We start from the raw sequence: 26,449 nt of genomic DNA, 5'->3' as shown, positions 1-26,449 counted from the left end.
TACTAATGGGCACTTGGACTGTTTCCAGATCTTAGCTATTGTAAATTGTGCTTAGCTATTGTAAATAGTTTTTACTATCTGTGGTTTCTTCTATGAACATAGAGGTGCATACATTATTCCTTATTGGTGTTTTGGGTCTCTTAGAATATATTCCTAAAGTGGGATCACTGGGTCAAATGGCAGTTCTATATTTAATTTTTTGAGAAAACTTCATACTGTTTTCCACAGTGGCTGCACCAGTCTGGGTTCCCACCAGCAATGTACTAAGGTTTCCTTTTCTCCACTTCCTCACTAATACATGTCAGTTGTTGATTTGTTGATGATAGCCATGCTGACAGGTGTGAGGTGGTACCTCATTGTCATTTTGATTTGCATGATTAGTAATCTCAGATTTCAGGTGATTAGTAAGTTTGACCATTTTTTTATATGTCCCTTGGCCTTCTGTATGTCAGCTTTGGAGAATTGTCTGTTTAGGTCCTTTGCCCATTTTTTAATTGCATTGTTTATCATTTTTTTGTTAAGTTGTATGAGTTCCCTGTATACTTTGAAAATTAACCCTTTATCAGATGTATCATTGCCAAATATGTTCTTCCATACAGTGGGCTCCCATTTAATTTTGTTGAGTGTTTCTTTTGCTTTGCAGAAGCTTTTTATTTTGATGTAGCCCCATTTGTTTATTTTCTCCTTAATTTTTTTTTGCCCTAAGAGATGTATCCACAAACATATTGCTACGAGAGATGTATGAGTTTTTACCATCTGTGGTTTCTTCTAGGATTTTTATGGTTTCACAACTTACATTTAAGTCTTTATTCATTTTGAGTGTATTCTTGTGTATGTTGTAAGTTGGTGGTCTAGTTCCATTTTGTTGCATGTATGTGTCCAATTTCCCTAACACTATTTATTGAAGAGAATGTCTTTATTGCACTTTATGCTTTTGCCTCCTTTGTCAGATATTAATTGAGGATAATGGCTTGGGTCAATTTCTGGGGTTCTCTGTTGTGTTCCATTGATATATATGCCTGTTCTTGTGCCAGTCCCAGGCTGTTTTGACTATGGTGGCTTTGTAGTATAATTTGACATCTGGTATAGTGATCCCTCCAACTTTGTTCTTTCTTAAGATTGCTGCAGATATTTGCTTTTTTTTCCCTTTTGGTTCCATATAAATTTTTGGAATATTTGTTCTAGATCTGTGAAGTATGCTGTTGGTAATTTAATAGGGATTGTATTGAATCTATAGATTGCTTTGGATAGTATGGACATTTTAATGATGTTAATTCTACCACTCCATGAGCATGGTATATTCTTCCACTTGTTTATATCTTCCTCTATCTTTTTTCCAACATCCTGTAGTTTTCTGAGTATAAGTCTTTTACCTCGTAGGGTAAGTTTATTCCTAAGTATCTTAATTTTTTGGTGCTGTGGTAAATTTGATTACTTGCTTAGTTTCTCTTTCTGAGAGTTCATTATTTGTGTATAAAAATGCCATCGATTTCTGGGTTTTAATTTTGTATCCTGATACATTGCTGAACTCACTTATTAAATTTGGTAATTTTTGGTGGAGTCTTTAGGGTTTTCTAAGTACTATATCATGAAATCTGCGAATAATGAGTTTTACTTTCTCCTTTCCAATTTGGATCCCTTTTATGTTTTTTTTTCTTGTCTAATCACTGTGGCTAGGACTTCCAATACTATGTTGAATAAGAGTGGTGAAAGTGGTCATCCCTGTCTTGTTCCTGTTCTTAGGGAAAATGTTTTAGTTTTTGCCAATTTAGCATGATGTTGGTTTTAGTATTTGTCATATATGTCCTTTATTATGTTGAGGCGTGATCTCTCATTCCCACTTTGCTGAGAGTTTTTATCAAAAATGGTGTTGGATTTTGTCAAATTCTTTTTCTGCATTTATTGATATGATCGTGTGATTTTATCTTTTAATTTTTTATGTGATGTATCATGTTCATTGATTTTTGGATATTGTACCAGCCTTGCATCCCTAAAATAACTCTAAATTGGTCATCTTGTGTGATCTTTTTAATATATTTCTGGATCCGATCTGCTAATATTTTGTTGAGGATTTTAGCATCTATGTTCATCAATGATATTGACCTATAATTATCTTTCTTTGTAGTGTCTTTATCTGGTTTTGAAATTAGGATAATGCTGGCCTCATAAAAACAGCTTGGAAGAATTATTTCCTCTTGGATTTTTTGGAATAGTTTGAGGAGGATGGGTGTTAATTCTTAGAATGTTTAGTCAAACTCTCCCATGAAGCCCTGTGGACCAGGGCTTTTGTTTCCTGGAAGTTTTTGTTTGTTTGTTTGCTTGTTTATTTTTATTTATTTTTATATTACTGCTTTACTTTCCTCAATTGTTATCAGTCTATTCAGGATTTCTGATTCTTCCTGATTCAGTTTTGGAAGATTATATTTTTCTAGAAATTTCTCCATTTCATCCTCATTGTACAGCTTGTTGGCATATAGTTGCTCATAGTCTTTTCTTACAATCCTTTCAATTACTGTGATTTTAGTTGTTATTTCACTGCTTTATGAAATAGCTTAAAGTAAATCTTATATGAGGGAACATGATGTGTATTAATTACAAAGCATAGTTTGGATGATGACTACTGAGATCTGAGGTCCACTTCTGGCCAGGACTTGCTTTGTGGACTTGAGATAAATTTCATTTAGACTTCCTTTTACAAAGGCAATTTAGACTAGCTCATCAGTGAGCTTTCTTCCAGCTGTAAATCTCTGAGTGTGTGCTTCTCCTTTGTAATTAAGCCCAAACCCACATTGTAAAGTAACTTTAGCCACTGCTTCCCTCTCTCATACCCCACCAGGAGTATGGACATTAGAAGAATGTTAAATGATGTGAGCCCACCCTGTATACCTCTGGCTACAACTCTTTAGAACAGTTGAGAAAGTTTTAAGACTAGGTAAATATGGGAAAACTAGAATTAGATAATCTTTTGGGATTGAATACCAATTTAACCTAGAGTATTATTATATTTGAACTCATTTTAAAAAGAAGATAAAGATATACAGCATTTCATTGGAAAATACCAAGCTGTGAACTCAGGAAATAGCCTCCTAATCCTTTTGTCACCACCTACTAAACATAATGAAAAGAGGGAGAACTTCTATTTTCAGATTACTTTCAGGAAAATATTTTGACAGATTCAGTATGCAGTAAAGTGATAAGCTTTTGTTAAGTGTGTTTCAAATCGTCTTCTTATATCTCTGAATTATATCGATTAGCTTAGTACATTTTGAGCTGGTCATAAAAACATACTGCACACAATTCTGCATTAAAGAATAAGAAAAATTGACACGTAGATAATCATATTGATTCAACCCAAATAGTGAATGCAAAGGGCTTTAGGGAGGAGTTGTAGTAGTTTTTATGGCTGTTGTAAGTCTCTTCAGTTTTTTGAAATTTATGTGAAAGCAAATAATCTTTACTTAAGTATCTTTTCAAAAAGCTGCTATGCTTTGTTTACCAAATGGAGTTTGTAATATGTAACAGTAACAAAAACTTATCACCTTTATATTTTATAGTTTACATGTGGTTTCACATACATTATCTTGCGCTGTACAGTTTTACTGAGGTATAATTGACAAATAATTGTGTATGTTTAAGGCATACAACTTTATGTTTTGAAATACATAAACATTGGGATATAATCTCCACAACCAAACTAATTAACATATCTATCACCACTATAGCTACCATATTTTGTATGTGTGCTAACAACACTTAAATATACTCTTTTAGCAAATTTTAAGTATACACTACAGTATTGTTAAATACAGTCACATTGCTGCATATTAGTTCTCCAGAATTGATTCATCCTGCATAACTGAAACTTTATACTACTTGCCTAGATTCTCTCCACTTCCCCCTTCCCCCAGCTATCTTATTTTGACCTGATTTTACAGGGTCCTGGATTATCATTTCCTCTTCACAAATGTTGAAATATTGTCTCAGAAAGACTAAAAGGAACTTGCCTAATGTCACACAGCCAGCATGTGGCTGTGCTGGGACTAGAACCCAGGTCTTTTGTGCTATCTCCACAATGGTATTTGGTGTTAAGTGTGGTACTGTATATAAATGGGTTAATTTTCTAAATGTAGCTTCTCTACAGGCACATAAGGGGCAAGAGAATAATGAGCTGAATCCAGCTTAAGTTTAAATTCCCCTGCTGGGTTCATATTTCAAAAGTCTGGGGCCAAACATACCAAAAGAGCAATTTTTCTGGTGGTATTACAGGTTACAGCCATGTGTTTTTCATTTAAAAATATGGTGAGAAGTAGTGTTTTTGCAATATTCCTAAATGAGTAACATATGACACAACTTGTTAGAGGACCTTTTCTTGGTTCATAAAGTTTCTGAGTTTTTGTCTGTTTGGTAGGATGATTTTAGCAGAATTCTCAGACAGCATAACTAAAATCTGGATTTCTGTGACTGAAGTACAACCATCCTCAAGATAAACCTTTGATGTGAATGAGAGTTTACTAAAAATTAGGCATGGAAATAATTGCTATAGAAGCAGTAAGACTTCTCTCAAATGTTTGACCCCCCCCCAAGTAGATTAATTTTATAAACTACAGATGACCAAATTGCAAGGGTATTTCACAAGGAGCAGGCAGGATCCCTGGCTTTTATTCAGAGATATTAAAGTTTTGAGTCTCCCTGTACATCAGCAAAAGAATTCAGATAATCCATATACTTCTCCTCAGAGAATTACTGTGAGAATAAATGAGCTAAATAGCGATAAAGATTTTTGAAAAATTGACAGGACTCTGGAAACTGGAGATAAATTCGTTTTCTATAGATACTATAATAAAGTAATATAAACCGAGTGGCACAAAACAATAGAAATGTATTCTCTCATAGTTATGGAGGCTAGAAATCCAAAATAATGTCAGTGGGGCTGAGCTCCCTCCAGGCACTCCAGGGGAGAATCTTTTGTTGTCTCTTCATGTATTCTGGTGGCCCCAGGTGTTTCTGTGCTTGTAGCAGCATTGCTCTACTTTCTGTTCTTGTCTTCCCATGTCCTTCTCCTTTGTATGTTTCCCTATGCCTTCTCCTCTTCTTATAAGGACATCAGGGCCTTCTCTAATTACATATGCAATGATAATCTTTCCATATAAATTCATATTGTGAGGTTATGAGGAGATGAATTTGGAAGGGCACTATTTAACCTACTACAAGAAGGATTATACTTTATACATCCCAGACTGAGAATGGTGGGAGACCAGTATGTGTTCATTGTGAAAACCCCAAGCTAGTCTATAGGAGGGAGGTGGCTTCCCCATCTTAGAACTCTCAGGTTTAGTCCACAATGGTTCTGAGCCTAATTCTCTTTAATGCTCTTTAATTTTTGCTGTACCTATGTGAAAGGTAATTATTATGGACAGACTATTTAAGTACAATTGTACAAAACTGATTACAAATCTTTTAGCATAGTAAGAATAAATTTTCTTTCCAAGTAAATAATAGAGAAAACATAATTTGCCAATGCTTAGGTGGTTAAACATTTTCTCTAAAACAAATATTTCCTGTTTGGCGGGCCATGCAGTTTGTGGAAAGTACTAAATTCTGCCATTACAATGTGAGAACAGCCCTAGACAATGCTTTGATAATCGGCATGGCTGTGTGCCAATAAAACTTTATATGTGAATACTAAAACTCAAATGTCATATTTCCACGTGTCAAAAACATTTTTCATTTCTTCTTAATAACTTATATTGTAAAAAACATTTTTTATCCTGTGAGCCATTCAAATATAGGCAGTGTTCTGGATTTGACTTGGAAAACTTAGTGTGTGGACCCCTGTGCTAGAGATATACAAAGCTTCAGACAGCAAAAACATTTGGCCTGCCATTCCTGTTATCAATAGGAAGATGGTCTTAAGTAGAGAGAGGAGGAAAGTTAGGCCAGTGATTTTTAGAGAGTAGAATCCTAGAGTCAGGAGAGGTGTCTGCAGTACAGGAAGAATTAGCCATTGGAATAGAGACTCCCCCAACCCTACACACAGGTCAATAAGAAGATTGTTTTGCCCATAATTAGAAATAACTCTTCAACACCAAAAACCACATTTCTATTCAGTGGTGTCTTTTTTTTTTCAGTGACTCATTAGGTGAAGGTCATTTCATCTTTTGTGTTCTTAGAATTGGAGTATCTGAGCAACCGGGGCAGAGAACAATTTGCATGTCCAGGCTTGGACTCAGAATCACAGGATGCAAAGAGATGACCTCAGAGAAAACCACTAAAAGGAAGCCAGTCCTGTAATTTTTCTAGGGAGAAGAAGAACCTAGTCCAAATTCTGGAATCCTTTATGGATTAGGAGGACTAAAGTATATATTTGACTTGAGTTTAGGGGTGGTAAGGATTTCTAAGATTCTAGAAATAGCAAGTCCTCTTGCACAGCCTGAGAAGTTGGGTTAAATTGGGTGAAAGGTCTGATGGTCTGTGGCAGCTCCTGTAGTCTCTTCATTGCTGATGTGTATGGATGTTTGTGTATATGTGTGTACATATGCATGTGCCAGTGTCCATGTGTCTTTCTGTAGGCCCTTATAATGCCAGTGGATTCCTGGGTGGTGAAGGCTAGAAAATAATAGCAAATTTTTTGTCCAGACTCCCTGGCAATACCTAGGTTCTGGGAGACTTAGATTAAAGGAGTGATAAGAGAAAGAATCTATTTTGTTAAGGCTTAAAAGATAAAATTAGATTGAAATAAGGCTCCAAAAACTAAAATAATAGGATGATTGAAAAAAGGAGGTTGTATCTTAGCCAGATGAAATGGACTTCATAAAACCTGGGAAGTTGTTGGGGTTTCAAGTGCCATGCTTCCTATTATATAAGAATGTCATGATGGCTCACTGTTTAAAGTATGTGCCATAGAAGATTGTTACAACTATGCTGCAATTTCATTAAATAAGTCGATGGTGGGAGAAGTAGCTGCCATCTTGTAGAGTGTTAGGGGTCACTATTCATATCTCTATATATAAAAGCATGTGACTGTTATGACCGAACGACCAGTTGCTATGATGCACACTGACCACCGGGGGCAGATGCTGAATGCAGGAGCTGCCCCCTCGTGGTCAGTGCACTCCCACAGCCAACCTCCTGTGGCCAGCCAACCTCCCGCCACCCCTCCCCCCATTGGCTGGCCCCCCTGATTGGCCCCAATGCAGGGGGGGAGCGGCCAGCCAACCTCAAGCAGTCCCTCCCCCCGCCAGCAGGCCCCACGATGGCCTCAATCACTGTCCAGGCCTAGGGACCCCACCCATGCACGAATTTGTGCACCAGGCCTCTAGTAGACTATAATGTGTTAATGACTTCTGAAATTGGTTAAGGAAATGGCCCTGGCTTTAGAGCAAACATGCCTTTTGACCTTCATCTCCTTATTAGCATATCCTATTCATCTAGAATCTAGATCTTAGTGCAAATTAACTGGAAAGTTGGCTTTTTCTAGGAAATCCAGAAATGCCCTCTCAGGCACCTGCTAGAAATGCAGACCACAATTTCACCCTGAGTGGGGCCTCATCAAGTGATCTCACCTGTGTGTTGAGGCTTCCAAACTGTCTCTCTGTATATCTACTTTATTTACTAGAGTAAATGTAGCCTTCATATCCTTGGGAAGATGGGAAGATCTAGCATGCTTTCCCAGACAAGACTGATGGATAAAAAGGACCCACATCACAGAGTTTGGTCTGAATCCACAATATACCTATAATAAATCACTTAGAAGGTAATATGATGTCTCATCACCTGAAACTAATATTGTATATCAACTATAATCTACGCTAATAAAAGAGAAACATGGTAATTAGCGTACGACCGCTACCCTTTTCATTGGCTAATCAGTGAGTATATGCAAATTAACTGTCAGCCAAGATGGCGGCTGGCAACCTTGCACTGAAGCAAGCAGGGAGGCTCACTTGCTCCAGTGACAGCGGACTCCAACGTTCCCCGCCTAACTTGCCGGCCTCTCAGCTGCAACTCTAAGCAACTATGTACTATGTTGCAAATAAGAAGCTAAACAAAACACCAGAAACCGGCTTTCATTCAGCCGGGATTCATCCAGCCAGACTGCAACATTGTATCGATGTTTTCAGCAGCGAGGCCTCAGAGCTAAAGCTGGCCCAGAATAAAAAAAAAAAAAAAAAAGAAAACAAGGAGCGGTTGAGAGCTTCAGTCACTCGCTTCAGGAAAACAGCCCTCAGCCCCTCACCCAGACTGGCCAGGCACCCCAGTAGGGACCCCCACCCTGATCCAGGACACCCTTCAGGGCAAACCAGCCAGCCCCCACCCATGCACCAGGCCTCTATCCTATATAGTAAAAGGGTAATATGCCTCCCGGCACTGGGATCAGCAGAGCAGCGAGGCTCCCGGCACCGGGATCAGCATGACAGGGGGCAGTGCCCAAACCTCCTGAACGCCCTGCAGCTCTGTGAGTGACAGGGGGCAGGGCCACAACCTCCCTATCCGCCCTGCTCTGTTCAGGACAGGGGAAGGCACCCCAACACCCTGATCAGCCCTGCTCTGTGCCTGATGGGGGGAACTCCCCAATCCCCTGATTGCCCTGCAGCTCTGTGTTTGACAGGGTGCAGCGCACCAACCCCCTGATCGGCCCTGCTCTGTGTGTGACAGGTGCGGCGCCCCAACCCCCCCCACCCCCCCACAGGCCCTGCTCTGTGTGTGACAGGGTAGAGCCATAACCTCTCCATCGGCCCTGCCCCGAGTGTGACAGTGGCGGCGCCCCAAACCCCTGATCGGCCCTGCTCTGTGGGTGATAGAGGGTGGTGCCCCAACCCCCCTCCACGGGCCTTGCTCTGTGTGTGACAGGGTAGAGCCATAACCTCCCCATTGGCCCTGCCCTGAGTGTGACAGGGTGCAGTGCCCCAACCCCCTGATCTGCCCTGCTCTGTGTGTGACACGGGGCGGTGCCCCAACTCCCCTATCGGCCCTACTCTGTGAGTGACAGGGGGGAGCTCCTCAACCCCCTGATTGGCCCTGCTCTGTGAGTGACAGGGGGGAGCTCCCCAACCCCCTGATCGACCCTGCTCTGTGTGTGACAGGGTACGGAGCCCCAACCCCCTTGATCGGCCCTGCTCTGTGAGTGACAGGGGGCAACACCCCAACCCCCTGATTGGCCCTGCTCTGTGCGTGACAGGGGGTGGCGCCACAACCTCCCTATCGACCCTGCCTTGAGTGTGACAGGGGCGGTGCCCCAACCCCTCAATTGGCCCTACCCTGAGCGTGACTGAGGGTGGCATCGCAACCTCCCGATCCGCCCTGCTCTGTGCATGACGGGGCGGCGCCCCAACTCCCCAATCAGCCCTGCTCTGAGCCCCACCAGGGGCTGCACCTAGGGATTGGGCCTGCCCTCTGCCACCCGGGAGCAGGCCTAAGCCAGCAGGTCGTTATCTCCCGAGGGGTCCCAGACTGCGAGAGGGCACAGGCCGGGCTGGGGGACCCCCCCTCCCCACCCCCCCGAGTGCACAAATTTTTGTGCACCGGGCCTCTAGTTGAAAAATAAAGTGATTTAAAAATGAAAACGGTCTTGTTGCATATTTAATATTTAAGTGCAACATTTGGCCAAAGGACAAATGTAAAAATGTGTAACATTTTGAGTTGTTGACATTGAATTTGATACTATGAATTGTTATGTTTTCAACATAAAGTTTTATCATATACATCATTGGATAGATCCATTAGATGAGAATACCTATAAAACCCCATATTTTCTCTTACCCATTAATTTCATTCATTCATTCATTCAGTAAACTTTATTTAGCACCCATTGTGTGCCAGGCACTATGCTCTGTATTGGTAAATTGAGATGATGAAGAAATTAGTGAGGCCCCACTCAGGGTGAGCGTCCTGGTCTCAATTTCTAGCAGCTGTATGGGAGGGCATTTCTGATCTTCCCAGATCATATGTAGCTTAAGTAAGGGAATATGGACACAAAAAATAAAAGGCGTTTTTAAGGAGGTAGTGACTTGAGTGCTAGCTCTTGAAGTGTGATTGGAAGTTTTCTTGGTGAAGATGTTAAACCCACATCAGGTTGTAAATGGGCCTGATGACTCCTGAGATTCATGAGACAGAAAAGAAACAGCTGTGTTTGGGGAGCTAAAGGGGGAGATTGGAAAGATTGAAGTCTTGGTATTAGCTCTAGGTGATGCAGAGCCTTTTAATGATATAAGTAAGGCAGCTGATTTTTTAGAAAAATCATGTTGTGGGGGGATTGGCAGGAGAGTCGGGGGAAGGGAGTAATAGACATGATAGGGCTGGCGAGGTTTAAGACAGAAAGAGAACTGAGCAAGCTATGAAAATATTCTAGGCCAGAAATGCCAGCAATTTGAATTATGGCTGCTTTTGAGATAAAATTTTAAGGTTGATTGATAAGATTCAGTGATTAACTACATGGATCATTAAGAGGAATTCAACAAAGAGGATATAAAATTACTCTGAGGTATATGGTGATCCAAGATTCTTTTCATTGACAACCAAATCTTCACAAAACAGGTAAGTGTCTTCTATAACACATTATTTGTATATTGTTCTGTGTTTACTACCTCAAGTCAAGTCTCTTTCAAACACCATTTATCCCTCCTTTACCCTCTTCTACTTCCCCCCACAACCCTTTCCCCTGTGGTAATCACCATACTGTTGTCTGTGTCTGAGTATCTTTTTTTTTTTTTTTTTGCTTAATCCTTTCACCTTTTCCACCCAGCCCCATACCCCCTCTAATAGCTATCAGTCTGTTCTCTGTATCTATGAATCTGTTTCTATTTTGTTTATTAGTTTATTTATTCATTAGAGTCCACATATAAGTGGGATCATATTGCACTTGTCTCTCTCTGATTGGCTTATTTCACTTACTATAATACTCTCCAGGTCCATGCATGTTGTTGCAAAGGGTAAGATTTCCTTATTTTTCACAGTCCAGTAGTATTCCATTGTATACATGTACCACAGCTTTTTTACCCACTCATCTACTGATGAACACTTGGGATGCGTGTACCAAGTTTTGTACTAAAGAAAACATTATTTTCTTATGCTTCAGTGAAGAATTTATTTCCTAACAATGGCCTTTTTGGTTCACCACTTAAAAATTAATATCTTAAATTGGAAAGATTTTATAGGACTTTAGAGACCATGAGAAATATGCTGAATACTTTCTTAGCAATAGCAGAAGTGGAAGTAACCGTTTAATATGAAGTTATGAAGTATATTAAATTATGTTTTGCATTTTGTAATTTTTGCAAGTCAAATGAACACATTTCCAGTTGAATTTCTCTTGTAATGATAGCTGTGGACTTTGCTATGATCCTGATTTTCTTTTACATTTAGACTCAATGTCTACACATGGAATGTACTTACTTAGAGAGGAGAGTTGGGGTAACCTTCCACTTAACACTGTCCTTCCCCCACCCATGATATAATCTTCAGTGAGAAATTGCATCCTTTTATATTGGTGGACTTGGGGTAGGGTTATTGTGGCTGTCTGAATTGTTACCTCAAAACTGATCAGCTCTGCTCCTTGCCTTTATTTTTTGGACATGGTCATTGCCTTTCAGTTAAGGTCATGACTTTCTGGTAGTGGAAGCAGGAGGAAAGAATAGAGTTGATATTATAACATTTTTGCACTCCATAGTTACAATTGAAATTGTATTTTCAATATGGGAAAATTAATCATAATATATTTATTTTACTTACCCACTCCTCTTTTGTTCTCAACTGTTAGAAAGTCTCTCTGTAACTCTTATGTACTTACTTATTTTGAAATTATTGTAAGAGGATTTGAGGGCTGAGAGTCTCATTTTTCACAGTTAGAGGACATAGAAGCCAGGCTGGACAAGGTCTCACCGAAGGCCCCGTGGCATTTAGTAACAGCTGAAACTTGAACTATAAACTTAAAACTTTGGGCATTCAAAGGAAAAAGTAATCAACATCCTTAATCAGAAGACACCTTTTTAAGAACAGTGGTATAATGTATACAATTACAGAATCTTGTTGCTGGAAGAACTAAGCAAAGCCAACCAGTCCAGTTGGCTTAACTAAATGTATTAGGCTTCTATTAGGCTACATTACTGATGTAGGAATGGGAACAACCTTAAAGGCTAGAGGTTGGACCTTTATCTGAGAGTGCTTGCATCAAAAATAGTCAAGTGCTACATGTAACTTTTTTCTACACCTCAAAGATACAGATATAAGTTACTTAGTTGGCATGCTCTAGCAAATATATTAGCCATATGGAAATAAACATCTAGTTCAGCAGTTCTCAACCTGTGGGTCTCGACCCCTTTGAGGGTTGAATGACCTTTTCACAGGGGTCGCCTAAGACCATTGGAAAACACATATATAATTACATACTGTTTTTGTGATTAATCACTATGCTTTAATTATGTTCAATTTGTAACAATGAAAATACATCCTGCATATCAGATATTTACATTACGATTCATAACAGTAGCAAAATTACAGTTATGAAGTAGCAACGAAAATAATTTTATGGTTGGGGGTCACCACAACATGAGGAACTGTATTAAAGGGTCGTAGCATTAGGAAGGTTGAGAACCACTGATCTAGTCTCTACATTTTGACTTATCCATAACATATAAATATGTTCATTTCACCTTCTTGGAGGAAACAGAATTTGCAGCTGCAGTGTATAATTGAATCTTCCTGAAATTACCCTTTAGAGTTTGGGAAGATAAAGATTGAGTGTGAATGCCTTCTATACACACAAAACAAACTAACAAAAAGACATTCTTTACATTTGCTTCGGCACTGGCTCAACTCTTAAATAAAATTAGTAAAAAATAATATTAAAATATCCATGATATATAAATGCTTGAGAATGTTAAAATACCTATTGGGTGGAGAATAAATTACTTATGAATTATTAGATTCAATTTGTGGATTTTATTGTGATATAATTCATTATGTGATTTACATAGGTAGACATAAATATATTTCTTGCCAAACCATTTGACAATATCCACATCAAAGCTATATAATAAAACAAGCAGAGATTGTACTTGATCACTGCTGAGAATATATTACTATTTTTTTAAATGGGAATCTGACAGTAAAGTCAAAGTTGTATAACAGAAAAAAAGATTTCTCTAATAGAAGATTAAAAATTGCATCTTCATAAATCAAGTGAATATAGTACTTAGAGCTAGAAACAATAGTGCCATGCTTCTTATTTTGAATAAGCCATTAGGCATTTTTGTCATTGCATTCCTATTTAATCTGTACAGCATTATTTATTCCAATAATTAGTGTTAACTTTCTTGGCAGTAGACAATATAATTACCTTTAATTTTTTTTTATTGCTTAAAGCATTACAAAGGGTATTACATATGTGACCTTTTTTTTCCCCACCCTTGACAATACCCCAGCTTCCCCTACCCCCCAGTGTCTTATGTCCATTGGTTATGCTCATATGCATGCATACAAGTCCTTCGGTTGATCTCTTACCCCCTCCCTCCTGCCCCCCAACCCTCCCCGGCCTTCCCGCTGCAGTTTGACAATCTGTGTGAGGCAGCTCTGCCTCTGTATCTATTATTGTTCAAAATTTATAATGGTCTCTATTATCTATGAATGAGTGAGATCATGTGGTATTTTTCCTTCATTGACTGGCTTATTTCACTTAGCATAATGCTCTCCAGCTCCATCCATGCTGTTGCAAATTGAAAGAGTTCCTTCTTTTTTACAGCAGCATAGTATTCCATCGTGTAGATGTACCACAGTTTTCTAATCCATTCATCTACTGATGGGCACTTAAGCTGTTTCCAGATCTTAGCTATGGTGAATTGTGCTGAAAAATGCCTTAAGAACATGGTTGCAGATAACTCTTAATATTTATTTTTAATTGCCTCTTTAATTATTCATTTATGTGGTATTTGAAAAAAATAATCTTGAGAAATGGAAAGCCTCTGATAGAATTACATACCAGATGAGTGGCCTCAGTTTTTTGGTCAGTTGGGTAACATCCTGGATTACAAATTGATGCCAAATGGAAGCTCCGCTACTCTTTCTTTCACCTTGCCAATCTAAATGTATTTCAGTTAGAACAACACACACTGCTCCTTCTTATTTTGATTGTTCTTAAAATAAGTTTCCACTATTATCCCTGTCCCCTTCCCTTCTCAGGTATATAAAATCCCAAGGTTGTGTGTCACTGAATTACAAGCTTTGACACCTCCAATCACTGAGCAGAGAGTCAATTACTTTAGCTTACTTGAAGAGTCTCAGTGACATTTATATGTCTTGATTTCAAATAAAAATATGAAGGTGCTTATTTTGTTTGCTATCTCAATTAATTAGAAACTAGTTTTTAAGCTTAATGAATACTATAATTCTGAATAAGCATACTAGTTTTCAAAGAAAACCAATGTTTCTGAAGATGGAATGAATAAAACTAGCCTGCTGCATGCCATAATAAAGAACAAAAACAATCTCAAGGTAAGCATGATAGTTATTCATTCATTTATTATGTATTGAGCTCATCTACATGTGTAATGAACTTTCACTTTTTATGGGGCATCCAAACATGTCAGAAGAAAAGATGAGTGTAATTTTGCCAATTGCAGTCATGGTACCTGGCACATAGTATATGCTGATTAAATATGTGCTGAATAAGTGAATGAATGCCCCAATGAACTGAAGAGTCCATAATATATCTGAGACAGACAACAATCACACAAATATGTGTATTCAGTTGTGTGATGACAAGGTGCAAACATAAACCCTTTCTTGCAAGTGAGGACCCTGAGATTGGCCAGCAAACAAGGTGAAAGTGAGCCTTTTAGGTAACGAGAATTAGATAACCAAAAATCAAGAACAGAAATAAAAGTTAAATAATAAGCAGTCATCAAATGAACTTCTTTTGACATATTTCTGCCTTCTCTTATGGCCACAGTACTGTTCTAGGGTTTTGAGGGAGACAACGTTGGACAAGATTATGTCCCACATTCAAGAAACTTATCTCTAGCAGGGCAACTGAAATATGTACACAAATAACAACCGAACAAGGTTAAATACCAAGGTTACAGTAGAGTGCAAGGGGTATAGGAGAACAGAGGAGGAAAAGGTGCCTGCTGGCAGGCCGATTTGGATGGGCCTAGGGAAGTATTGCCATTCACACCAGGTCCTATAAAGCACTAGGATGAAATCATGGTAGTTCATTATCTTTTTGGTGCCTTACCAGTGGTAGGCAAACTGCGGCTCTGCAAACTGCGGCTCATGAGCCACATGCGGCTCTTTGGCCCCTTGAGTGTGGCTCTTCCATAAAATACCGACTTCTTCACATGGGCCACGAAGTTTCAATTGCGCTGTACGTGTGCGCCCGCACGTGGTATTTTGTGGAAGAGCCACACTAAAGGGGCCAAAGAGCCGCATGTGGCTCGCGAGTTGCAGTTTTCCGGCCACGGCCTTAGACCTTTTTTAGAAGTTGATGAAACTTCCAGTTCCTTTCCCCAAAAAAACATACAAATGGACTTACACAAACGATGTTGTATGCAATTGCTTAGACTTCCTGCCTGAAGACTATGTACCCTCCAGGTAGTCCATGTACCCAAAATTGAGACCTTTGGCATGGAGGGTGGAAATGGTTTTGGAAAAAGTAGAGAACCATATTCAAATTTCATCACCTCTAGCTATGTGATTTAGGCAAGTTTCTCAAGCCCTCAAAGTCTGTTTCCTCACCTATGAAACAAGGACAATAATATCTACTTCCGAGTATTGAGGCATAAAATGAAGTAACAGAAGACATTGCCAGGTGCCAAATACATTCTATATTTCACAATGTGGCTGTGTACTAGTATGTTTCCGTGAGAGTAGAGGAATTGGTCACATAGCTAGATTATTTTACTAACTTCTGTCTTTCCTTTATCCATTCTCACTAATCAACAAACTATTTGTGTTTTTAAATAATCCCCAACAGGAAAATGAGAATCAGCATGTTGGCAAAATTAACTGGGATATATGATCCCCACACTGGATTCTTAGAATAAGCAATTTAAAAAATGAGCCTATATGTTCTATTTTGATGTTGATTACAGTATGCTAAAAATTGCATGTATGTGTGTGTATGCATTTATCTGTGTATGTGTGTGAATAATATTATGTTAAAATGGGGCTTTTGTGGTCTCCTTGATTCCCCTACACTCCAGAGATCTTTGTGCTTTCATACTCCTCAGGTACACTTGCAGCCATCTTTAAGTATTTCCCCATGGTTTGTTTTGATTTACTGTGAATGCCTCAACATTTTGGTAAGAGCATCCACACTCACACACAGAAACACATACACACATACAAATACTGATACATCCATATACACAAAAGTATGCATAACAATAGAACAAAAGTAGGAGGTGACAAATGCATACTGTAGTAGTTGTACAAACTTATAATGTAGCTTTACAAACATGATATTTAGTGAAGAAATAAAAGGAGGATGGCAATGGGTGTTTGGGTTTAAAATCAAAAGTTACTCAGCTAATCATCGTACAGGTGACCCCATGCCTGGCACTAGTGGCAGCTGACTTTAGTTCTCAACTTGGCCTCTCCTGGGCACCTCCAAGGCCAGCACAATATTTATTACACCAGTTTTCTTAAAATTAGGATTGCATATGTTTAAACCCTGCAATCAAAACGTTCACAGTATACAAAGTAAATCTGAGTCAGCACAAGTAGCAGCCATCTGAAGATCACTCTGTAGCTCATGCCAGGTACTCTGGGAAGGGCACAGATGGTAGCTGACTTTGGCCTGCACCTCCTGGGAGGCCTCAGAGCCAGTGTACTCAGTTGACAACTTCATAACACATCAAAGCACCAGCCACCCTCCTCAACAAGGGACACACTCAAGGGGAACACTCAGAAGGCACCAGAGCCCCGCTGAATTAAGTCCTGTTCCAGGGGGGTCTGCCCTTGTACAGCAATTATCCACAGTGGTCACAGTCAGTCCTCCAAGCCAATTGTCATTGGGGTAAATACCTCTCATTGTCATGTCAACACAATGAAGGCTCAACTAAGACAGGATAGTGTACACAGTCCATTTGAGGAGTGCACCTAGAGTGCCCAGCTTAGGTGATCAAGGAGGCTGTACCACTGTTTCCTACAGGACACTTACTACATAAGGCCACTCTACCAAGCCAAAGAGATGTAACAGGTCTATGTAATACATAGAAATAAATACAGGCAGGCAGCCAAAATTAGGAGACAAATAAATGTGTACCAAATGAAAGAAGAGAACAAAACTCCAGAAAATAACTAAACAAAATGGAAACAAGCAATCTACTAGATCAGTGGTTCCCAAACTTATTTGGCCTACCGCCCCCTTTCCAGAAAAAATATGGATACAGAGAACATTTTGATGGTTGCCACATGGGAAGGGGGTTAGGAGATGGGTGAAAAAGTTGAAGGGATTAAGAAATCCAAATTGGTAGTTACAGAATAGTCACAAGGATGTAAAATACAGTATAGGGAATACAGTCAATAATATTGCAATAACTGCATGGTGCCAGGTGGGTTCTAAACTTATTGGAGGAACCCATCCATAAGTTATATAAATGTCTAATTACTGGGTTGTACACCTGAAACTATTATAATATTGTATGTCAACTGTCCTCTCCTTTGCCAAATACAACCAATGACAAGTGTAACTGAAAAATTAAAAAAAATGTTTAAAGTAAAAAAAAAATTCCTGAGTTGAAAAGAAGTCATAAATAAACTAAAATAAGTATTTCCTTTAACTTGTGCAAAAAAAGAAAATCATGTGCTATTACTTTCTGACAACATAAAGTCACATTTATTTTAGTGTCATAAATATTACATACAAACATAAAACTTACGATATAGCTACATTTTCTATTTACTTTTAGAATTTATTTTAGTCATGTTTTATATGTATGCTGAGACAAAGGATGCTATCAAAATATAGTGATGCTATTACAGGTTGGTTTCCCTAGGAAGCCAACTCTGCAATGGAGATTTTTATTGGGGAAGTATTGTAGGAATGCTGTTAGGGCCAACACTTAATAAGTACTAAAGAATCTGATATAACCCTTCAGCATTCTCTTGAATTGAATCCAAGTGTCTGGCCTTTAAATCTCTGCATCAACCTGTTACTAGATGTGGGATGTCCCCAGAAAGTGGATGTGACTTTGTTTGAGAGACTCTCTTAGGCAATTCTCAGAAAGGTGACTTGATACCTAACAGTCAGCATCCAACTCTTCTGGCTGTTGGATAAATGAGTGCTTATAAGTCTGGAATAGGGCAGGGATCTGGGACACTACATAGACACATGCATCTACACAATTATGCATATGCATTGCATCTGATAGAAAATTATTTTTGAATTGATGGTGGTACATTTAATAGATGTTTAGCTTATGACTTTTCATGCCTATTTTTAGTTCTTCCACCATTCCTCTCTGGAGTGGCCTGAAAAGTATATATTTTCTTTATATCTTCTTCAATTGACTCAACCCAATACTTATTTGTGGCCTCCTGGACCAAGCCACTTGAAGAAAATTGATCATTTGCTATATACTGACACTAGAGGCCTGTTGCACAAAGAGATTCATGCAATAGGCCTTCCTTCCCCTGGCTGCCAGCACCGGTTTTCCTCCAGCACCTGGGACCCAGGCCTTTGCTCCGGCCACAGCAGAGAAGCCAAGCCTGGAGGCTTCTCTGCTCTGGCCACAGCAGAGAAGGCAAGCCTCTTCAGTCTTCAGTCGTCTTCAGTCTTCAGTAGTCTTCAGTCTTCGCTCTGGTAGAGCCTTCAGTCTTCGCTCTGTGCCTGCATATGCAAATTAACTGCCATCTTTGGGTTAATTTGCATACTCATCCTGATTGGCTGGTGGGTGTAGCGGAATGACACCAATTTGCATGTTTCTCTTTTATTAGTGTAGATAGTTCTTTATTTTATACTCATGTGAGAACCAAAACCCATCGGTTGTACTTGCCAAAGGAGAGGAGAGGATGTTATTGGATTTCCCAGAACAAATGCATTGTTTCTATTGCATAAGTGTTTCTGGCCTTATCTGGCAATAGATTATTATCTGTTATAAATTTATGTTGAATTCAAGTCCCTCTCCTCATTCCACCTTTTCAAATGAAAGTAAGAAAACAGAGTCCTATTTAAGAATGAAATACCCAAGGCCAGAAAACTGCACAATTGGTTAGGACCAGCATATTGATGATGCATTATAAGGAAGGCTCTGTTATCTGGAGAACATCCTTAAATCAAGGGTGTGTGGGCACTCCTCTTTTTAAGCTTGAAGGGACCATTGCATATAATCTGGTATCCATTAATCTTGCCAGGTAGGGGATAGAGGATAGGGGAATTAAGTTCAAAGAGTTTCAAAGTCACTCTTGAACAAAATGTTTTAGTATTTTCATCTTAGAAGAAAACATTGGCTTTGTTGGACTCATATCACCCAGGGTGTGTTTGAATGTTACACTGTTCTAAATCTAGAATGATACATGCACATAAGCATTTTGTATTCATACTGCAACTATAATGTAATTATTATGAATGGGTTTAAGAAAATTACTTGATTAATCATTTCTAATAAGGGTTTTGAGCATCTGTTTCATTTTTAAATGTGAAAATAGAATGTCTATTTTGAACTTTGAATGAGGTATCATAAAGCCTATTATTAACAACAGTGCAGCCTGTCCTTTGAGTTACCATTTGTGTTTTTTATTTCTAGCTTTATTTCAACTTCACAAATATCTATTGAGCACCTACTAATCAGAAAACAGTATTTGTATAATAAAACATCATCTGGTGACAGGTAGCAAGGCTATGCATTTGGATGATGCTGACACCTGGTCATGATGGAATCTGAGCCATTGGAGACAGTGCCCCATCTATGTCTGAGATAATGACATTCTAGTCTAACACATGTATATAGAATCTGAAGACAGGCCTGATGAATAACAATACCATCTGAGAGCAAATAATGCAGGAAATTTAGGCCACAGCAGCTTGCTTGCTCTTTACACTGTCATGGTTGATTGGTTATTCTCATCACCCTTTGTTTAAAATCATTTCAGAATTAATTGGCATTCATTAACAAAAGTCTTTGCAGTGGAATTTCAGAAACAGTCATTCATGTAGCTAATAAACATAAAAAAGAAAAAGGGTCCTATTACTGAGTCCCTACAGGCTATTAACTAACATTTTGAATAAGAATACATAAACATAAATTATACATTTTTCAAACTGCTAAGAATGTGGGAATTTCACATGGTGGTCTATAATAATGCTTTGAATTAATTTGTTCCCTTAAGAAAGTGTACTCCAGATAAAGTGGCTCTGGTTAGAAATCATCATCTTGAGTGATCTCTCAGACAAGCCATCACATCAACCAGTAGATTTTACCTAAAAGTCATACAGTCTAATGTAAGACAAAAATTAATTATCACATTATGGCATTTTTGACTACATAGTAGGTTCCTAAGGTAGGTACTTTAATAAGATTTGGAAAAAAATACCCATTTCACATAAGAAAGAAACAAATATCTGTTTATAAGAATATGTAATAATTTCTTGACCAACCACCTCAATTGTAGCTCACCAGTGTTATAATGCCAAATCTTCAACTACATCTCATGAGAAAAAACTCCAGGAAACATCCACATTATTTAGGAATGATGGAATGATGCTGACTTCCATTTCTTTCCAAGAGTCAGGGACTAGGACTTATAAATATTTTCAAATTAACTTTAACCTGCATCTTTGTATATCTTTATATGCACTGCTCCAGTTAACTCTAAAAGGCATATATATGAATGACCCATAGACATAGACAACAATGTGATGAAGGCCTGAGGAGGGGGGGTGGGAACTGGATGGAGGGGGCAAAGGGGGGTGATGAATAGGAGACATCTGTAATAGTATCAACAATTTTAAAAATTTAAAATTACTAAATTAACTTTCTTAGAATTCTGGAGGTCGGATAGCTCAATTAGGAATTCCTGGACTAAAATAAATGTGACAAGCAGGGCTGTATTCCTTCTAGAGGTCTTAGGGGGAATTTTGATTTTTGTGTTTTTTAACTTCTAGAGGCCACCTGCATTCCTTGACTTATAACTCCTTCCTCCACCTTCAAAGCAAGCAGTATATAATCTGATCCCTTCTTTCATACTCGCATATCCTATTCTGTTTCTGCATTCATTGTTACATTGCCTTCTCTGACATTGACCCTTCTGCCTCCCTCTTCCACTTTTGAGGACTCTCATGATTACATTAGCGTGGGAGAATCCAAGAAATCCTCTCCATCTCAATATCTTTAACTTAATCATAACTGCAAAGTCCCATTTGCCATGTAAGGTAACATACTCAAAGGTTCTAAGGATTGGGATATGGATATCTTTTTGTTGTTGAGAGAATCACAGATATCCCCCTCTATCAGGCTCCTGCCTCACCCCAAGCCTTCACAGCGATATTGTCTGTGTTCATGGACTATGCATCCTATCTAATAAAGGGGGAATATGCTAATTAACCCCCACACCATCGCAAAGATGGCAGCGCCGACAGCCAATAAGGAGGGAATAGGCTAATTGACTGTCCCGCCCTCAAATATGGCAGCACCCACAGTCAGAAGATGGCAGCCCCCAGTCCCCTCAGCTCCCCAGCCACCCAGGGCCAGCCCGAGGTGCAGGTAAGCCTTGGATGGCGGCTGCACAGCCACCCAGGGCTGCCTGAGGCTCAGGTAACCAGGGCCGGCCGAGGCCCTGCCGGCAGTGGCAGCAGCAGAGGTGTGATGGGGCATTCCCTTCCCCTGATCACCAGGTTGCCTCCTGCCCTTGAGAGCTCCCAGACTGTGAGAGGGGGGTAGGCCAGGCTGAGGGACCCCCCTCCAGTGCATGAATTTTCATGCCCTGGGCCTCTAGCATTTTCATATAAGTTCTTTGGTTAATCTCTCCCCACCCCACCCCTTCCCTCTGAGATCTGCCAGTGTGTTCCATGCTTCCATGTCTCTGTATTTATTTTGTTCATCAGTTTATTTTGCTCATTAGATTCTACATATAAGTGAGATTATGTGATATTTGTCTTTGTCTGACTGGCTTATTTCATTTAGTATAAGGGATATAGACATCTTTTGTGGGGCATTATTTTCTCTATCATAGTCCAGTCTCTGGTCTCCAAAGAGTCATCTCATCTCACATGCAAAATACATTTATTCCATCCCGACATACCCATAAGTCTCAACCGGTTACATCAGTAAAGTTGAATTTGTTAAAAAATACAATCAAAATAGGTTTTGGTGCAACAACTATTAATGAAAAATCATTAAAATCTAATATTCTGCACTCAGATTGCTTCTTAAGTGCCTTTAAATTTGTAGTCCACTTTCAAGAATATCAAATGAGCCCAGCTGGTATTGCTCAGTGGTTGAATGTCGAGCCACGAGCCAGGAGATCACAGTTCAATTCCCGATTAGGGAACATGCCTGGGTTTCAGTCTTCATCCCCAGTAAAGGGCGCGCAGGAGGCAGCCAATCAATGATTTTCTCCCATCATTGATGTTTTTATCTCTCTCCCTCTCCCTTCCTCTTTCTGAAATCAATAAAAAATATATTTTAAAAGAATCTCAAATGAGTAATCCTAGAGGATTCATTATAGGTGTGGTTTATGTGAGAGGTAAGTTGTAGATATCCAATCTGTTATCTGCCCCTTCTGCCTCCCTCTTCCACTTTTGAGGACTCTCATGATTACATTAGCATGGGAGAGTCCAAGAAATCAAAGTCCTTGGCCTTAGATTAAAAATATTGTTAATTCATTCACAATGTTATGGGTGAAGTTATAATATCATTTTTAATGTACCAAATATTGTGATACCCCATTTGAAGAAAATCTTTTGATTCAATGGCCAAGTAAAGGTTGTAATCCAACCCAGTTGAAAGAGCTTCTCTAATTATAGAGTGTCATCATTATAGGCTAGGATACTGACCCAGATGAATCAACAAGGTTGGAAATTATGTCTTGCCACTACACTTTCTATAAGTACAATATTGGGTCATTCACTGACTCTAAACTACTCCAGCACATTTTTTTCCCATGCCATTGTTCATAACATTTTGCCTTGCTTGGATTACAATTCTCTTTTAAAAATTCAATTTTATTTTATTGTTGACAGTATTATAGATGTCCCCTAATTCCCCTCCCTTTCTCCCCTTCTCCCTACCCCTGCCCACCCACCTCAGGCCTTCACCGCACTATTGTCTGTGCCCATTGGTTATACATATATGTATATGAGTTCTTTGGCTAATCTCTTCCCATTTCCCTGCACCCTTCTCCTCTTAGATAGACTGTCCTATGCCTCCATGTCTCTGACCTATTTTGTTAATCAGTTTATTATGTTCATTAGATTCCACTTATAAGTGAGATCATGTGATACTTGCCTTTCTCTGTCATATTTCACTTATCAGATTATTCTCCAGGTCCCTCCATGCTGTCTCAAAGGGTAAGAGATCCTTCTTTTATACTGCTGCACAATATTCCATGGTGTAAATGTACCACAGTTGTTTTTGTTAGTTAGTTTGTTTGTTTTTTTATCCACTCATGTACTGATGGGCACTTGGGCTGTTTCCAGATCTTAGCTATTGTAAATAATGCTGTTATGAACTTAGAGATGCATACATTCTTTCTGATTGGTGTTTTGGGCTTCTTAGGATATATTCCTAGAAGTGGGATCTCTGGGTCAACTGGTAGGCCCATTTTTATTTTTTTTTTTTTTTAGTAAATTCCATTCTGTTTTAGATAGTGGCTGCACCAGTCTGCATTTCATCAGTAGTGTACTAGGGTTCCCTTTTCTCCACATCCTCGCCAGCATTTGTCATTGTTGATTTATTGATTTTAGCCATTTTGGCAGGTATGAGGTGATATCTCATTATAGTTTTAATTTGCATCTCTCTGATGATTAGTGACATTGAGCATTTTTCATATGTCTCTTGACGATCTGTATGTCCTCTTTGGAGAAGTACCTATTCAGGTCCTATACCCATTTTTTAAATTAGTTTATTTTTCTACCTGGTGTTGAGTTGTATGAGTTGTTTATATATTTTGGAAATTAACCCTTTATTAGATGTGTCATTGGCAGGTCTGTTCTCCCATACAGTAGGTTCCCTTTTAATTTTGATGGTGGTTTATTTTGCTGTGCAGAAGATTTTTATTTTGATGTAGTCCCATTTGTTTATTTTTCATTTGTTTCTCTTGCCCTAGGAAATGTATCTGTGAAAATTCATCTCTGTGTGATGTCTGAGATTTTGCTGCCTATGTTTTCTTCTAGGATTTTTATGGTTTTGGCTTACATTTAATTATGTTATCCATTTTGAGTTTATTCTTGTGTATGGTGTAGGATGCTGATCTAATGTATTTATTTTTTGCATGTACCTGCTCAATTTACCCAACACCATTTATTGAAGAGACTGTCTTTACCCCATTGTATGCTCTTTCATCCTTCCTCAAATATTAATTGAGCATAATGGTGATGGTTGATTTCTGGGTTCTTTATTCTGTTCCATTCATCTACATGCCAGTTCTTGTGCCAGTACTAGGCTGCTTTGTTTACAGTGGGTTTGCAGTATAGTTTAATATTCGGTATTGTGATACCACAAACTTTGTTCTTCTTTCTCAAGATTGCTGCGGCTATTCCAGTCTTTTTTTGTTCCATAGAAATTTTTGTAATATTTGTTCTCGATCTGTGAAATATACCACTGGTATTTTAATAGGAATTGTGTTGAATCTATAGATTGCTTTGGGTAGTATGGATATTTTAATGATGTTAATTCTTCCAATTCATGGACACAGTATATTATTCCTTTTGTTTATATCTTCCTCTATTTCTTTTTCAGTCACTCTCTTTTCTTTCCAACAGGAGATGATTGTCTTATCTCTAATCCCCTTCAAAAAGGAGCAAATTTAGGCAAATTTATATTTCTGAACTTTGACAATTTGTTGAACAGTTTTCATCCCTGGGTAGCTGAGGTCATTGGGTCTGCAAGGTTGGGTGTTGTATATGTGATACAACAGAGTCTAGCCCAGGGCCCTGAGTCTTTTGTATGTTGAAAATGATTTCAGAGTATCTAGAAATCATAGGACTACAGCCGGTTTGTAATACATGTCATAACTTCAGCCCATAGAAGTGTTTTTGCTAATGTATTTGAACATAAAATACCAGGACAGGTAAATTGTCATGGGATGTTGATACACTTTTAACAAATGCCACATTTCCTCAGAAGTGCAAATTCTGAATGTATTGGAACAAAAACACAATTTGTTATGGCAACAAACATACACATGTGTTTCTGGAGTATACATGTAATTGCAGGCATCATAGTCCAGGGGATTTAATATTCAGCTCTTAACTACAACTAAAGTAGACCCTGATGTAATAAGGGAAAATGTGTTAACCTTTGGTAATTATAATATAAAACTAGGAAGACAAAAAATTGTTAGTCTAACTTTTGTTTATTGACTAGAACATCTAACTGGTTTATGCATTACAAAATAATAATAAAAATGTGTCTTCCTATTGGGTCTTTGATCCATTTTAATTTATTTTTGATGCTGCATGCAGTTTCTGGATATCTTTTGTGGCTTGTAATAAAATAGCTGCAGTGCAATTTTGCATGTATGTCAAGCGACGCGTAACCTGCTATGAAAATTTAATACCAAGGTGCAAAAGCTGAATTCATAATGATTCCCAGCTACAGGGCTGTTTAAGACAGTTTAGAAATCAATGAATATGTAATATGAAGGTGATAAGACCTAAATAAAACCCTATTTATCCACTATGAAAAAAAGTATTTATACACAGAATACTTAGCACAAGCAGAAAATGGACAGAATTTCCAATTATATGGTTTGCATAAACAAATGTTAAACTGTGTGCTCTACATAGATACGAATGTAGGCAGTCCCTCTGCATTGTGCTTTAAATTTTGAAAATGTTTACAGAAGTGTTCCTCCCTTTTGGGATATAAATAAAATGAAATTTGTAGATGAAGCAGTAGATGTCCTCTGATTTCTAGTATTTCTTCTACACAATATGTTAGCCTAGATTTTATACTTGATATAGGACTGAATTTCTTTAATACCAGGTTAAACAGATATGTGCTTTATGAAGCCTGTGCCATTTATTTCACAGCAAGAGAGATCAATTGACAGCAATTGATGAGAATGAGAACATCTTTTTTCTAGTTTATTTTATAATGTATAATATTATATAGGCCTCATCTTTTGAAATGCAACTATTCAAATTGATGTAATGCTACAATTACTGATGGATTAGCTATGTCATAATTCAAGTAAACATTTCAAGAGTTTGCTTACTGGTTATTGTGAAAATTGCTACACCATGGGCAGAGATGGATGGAGGAAAATAGGGCTTGATTGATGGGAATCATCCTAC

The 26,449-nt window shown here is 38.5% G+C and overlaps 1 protein-coding gene across 3 annotated transcripts in view; it reads left to right on the top strand.

Moving 5' to 3' along the window:
* The window catches only part of AFF2 (AF4/FMR2 family member 2), a 584,839-nt gene that overhangs the window by 231,327 nt on the left and 327,063 nt on the right, over positions 1–26,449 (top strand). The gene's annotated exons all lie outside the window — the stretch shown is intronic.

The sequence above is a fragment of the Myotis lucifugus genome, unplaced genomic scaffold, assembly GCF_000147115.1.
Source record: "Myotis lucifugus unplaced genomic scaffold, Myoluc2.0 scaffold_40, whole genome shotgun sequence".
NCBI lineage: Eukaryota > Metazoa > Chordata > Mammalia > Chiroptera > Vespertilionidae > Myotis > Myotis lucifugus.
Note: the sequence above shows the minus strand (reverse complement) of the source record. Positions and strands in the feature narration are given on the sequence as shown.